At 39.5% G+C, this 2536-nt stretch overlaps 1 non-coding gene across 1 annotated transcript; it reads right to left on the bottom strand.

Moving 5' to 3' along the window:
• Window positions 1-219: 219 nt before the first annotated feature.
• On the bottom strand, window positions 220-326 carry LOC117274017 (small nucleolar RNA R71). The gene has a single exon (XR_004504080.1). It is a non-coding gene; the product is annotated as a small nucleolar RNA R71 (small nucleolar RNA).
• Window positions 327-2536: the final 2210 nt, after the last annotated feature.

Raw genomic sequence — 2536 nt, 5'->3', positions numbered from 1 at the left:
GAGGACCCCTAATAGCATATTCTAAATTTTCTGGAGATTAGTGATGCCTATATCACTAACGGGGTCACATCTGATTATGTTAGGCTCACATTGCTCCCTTTTTCTCTGTTGGGAGAGGACAAGAGATGGTTTAAATATGAGGCAGCCAACTTTATTGCATCATGGAATGATTTGGCTCACAAATTCTTGGCTAGGTTCTTTCCGTCTGGTAAAATCGCAAAGATAATAAGTGAGATAGTTGCATTCAAACAAAGAGAAGGTGAATCATTTTATGCAGCCTGGGAGCGATTCAAGGGGCTCCTAAGAGACTGTCCACACCATAACCAAATCAACAAGGTACTGGCACACACTTTTATTGAAGGTCTTCACCATGAAACAAAAATAGTGGTATACGCAACAACTGGTGGTCAAGTATTGAAAAAGAGCTTTGATGAAATCTATGCGCTGTTGAACAAGTTTTCAAAAAGCAAACCATATTGGCAAGGGGAAGCAGGTAGACACACAACCCACAAAGCTGCCGGGGTACTTGAATTGGATATTGTATTAGTATTATCTACACAGGTAGCATCTCTAGCGAATGAAATGAGCAAGATGAATGTGGTTTATAACCAACAACAGTTTCAACCAATGCAATATATTCAACCAGTACAACAAGTACAACAAGTGCAGGTGTTTTGCGAAGTCTGCGGTGAGAGCAATACCAATAATGCTTGTCCAGCAAATCCAGAGTCAGTTTACTTTGTGGGGAATGCTAATAGAGGCCAAGCTAATTAGAATCAATATGGTAATACTTACAATCCTAATTGGAGAAACCACCCAAACTTCTCTTCGGGGAAAAAACAAGGTGCTCAGAATCAATACAGGCCACAAGCTCCTCAACACCAATATTGACCACCACAAGCTAAGCAACTTACAAGCTTGACGAGTCACATTGAGAAGATGCTAAAGAAATTGATGGCTGACCAGCATGCCCAAGTAGCAGCCCACTCATCAGCTATTCGAAATTTGGAGCGACAAATAGGGCAACTTGCCAATGCTCAAAATAATCGGCCAACTGGGGCTCTTCCTAGTGATACTGAGCCTAATCCTAAAGCTCAAGTCAATGTGGTTTCCCTGAGAAATGGAAGAGTATTAGAAGAAGTTCCAAATAAAAATAAGTATACAGATAGTCCTGAAGGAGAATTAGTTCCCAAGCCAGTTGAGGAGAATGAGAAAAAGAGCGAAAGATCAGAGCCAGTAATTGTGACAAGGCCACCACCTTTATTTCTACAAAGACTGCAGAAGCAAAAAGATGATGCTATGTACAAGAATTTCTTAGATATTCTGAGCCAAGTGCGTGTGAATTTGCCTTTGGTGGAAATTTTGCAGGAAGTGCCTAAGTATGCAAAGTATCTCAAGGATATTGTGGAAAACAAGCGAAAACATACAGAGTTTGAAACAATTGCTCTTACTGAAGAGTGCAGTACTAGAGTTCAGAGTAAACTTCCTCCTAAGTTAAAGGGTCCTAAAAGTTTCACAATTCCTCTGTCTCTTGGAAAATAAGAAGTTGGTAGAGCCCTGTGTGATTTAGGGGCTAGTATAAATTTGATGCCATCATCTTTGTTTAAGCAACTAGGATTGGGGGTCCTTAGACCCACTACAATCACTTTATAGTTGGCAGATAGGTCACTAGTGATGCCATAAGGAATTATTGAGGATGTGTTAATTCGAGCAGGAAAGTTTGTTCTTCCTGCTGATTTTATTGTTGTTGATTATGAGGCAGATGAGGAAGCCCATTATTTTGGGGTGACCGATCTTAGATACTGGTGGAGCGATTATTGATGTGAGGGAAGGGAAGTTGAAGATGGGAGTTGATGATGAGGAAATCACTTTTAATATGTATCATGCACTTAAGCTCCCTAAGCATTATGAGGACTTGTGCATGATTACTGTGGTGGAATCAAAGGGGAGAGAGCAGAGTCCTTATGTGACTTGTAGTGATCCAGGTGAAAAAATTAAGTTAGAGGATGTGGTTTTGCAAGCTGAGTGTGTAAAGATGATTGAGAAAAGAGCCAGATATAAAAGAAGAGATCTTCCTAGAGCGTGCAAAAAGGCTAGACTTCATGGGAGAAAAAAGAAGCAAAAGCACCCAACCTGAGTAGAGTAGTAGAGTCGTGCTGCAACGTTAAATCAAACGCTTGTTGGGAGGCAACCCAACTTGTATTTTATTTTTAATTTTAATTTTATTTTTATAGTGTCATGTTTTATTTTAATTTTGTTTGCAGATTAGGGGAAGTCTGAGTACCCGAAGTTGAAGTTGAGGAGCATGTTTGAGCTTAAGTATGGGGTCGTCCCTACGCTTAATATTGAGGATCATGTTGCTAGCTAAGCCCTAGAGAGTCTCAGGGATCATTTCTCATCCTTGTTTTTATATTTTTCTATGTGATCATGCATCGAGAACTATGCATAATATAAGTGTGGGATGGAGAAATTACTTTCTGAGTGTAATTGTATAAAAAATATTTCTCATTATTTTTTTTAACCCATAGCTAGAAGT

This window comes from Nicotiana tomentosiformis, chromosome 4 (assembly GCF_000390325.3).
Source record: "Nicotiana tomentosiformis chromosome 4, ASM39032v3, whole genome shotgun sequence".
Classification (NCBI taxonomy): Eukaryota; Viridiplantae; Streptophyta; class Magnoliopsida; order Solanales; family Solanaceae; genus Nicotiana; species Nicotiana tomentosiformis.
Note: the sequence above shows the minus strand (reverse complement) of the source record. Positions and strands in the feature narration are given on the sequence as shown.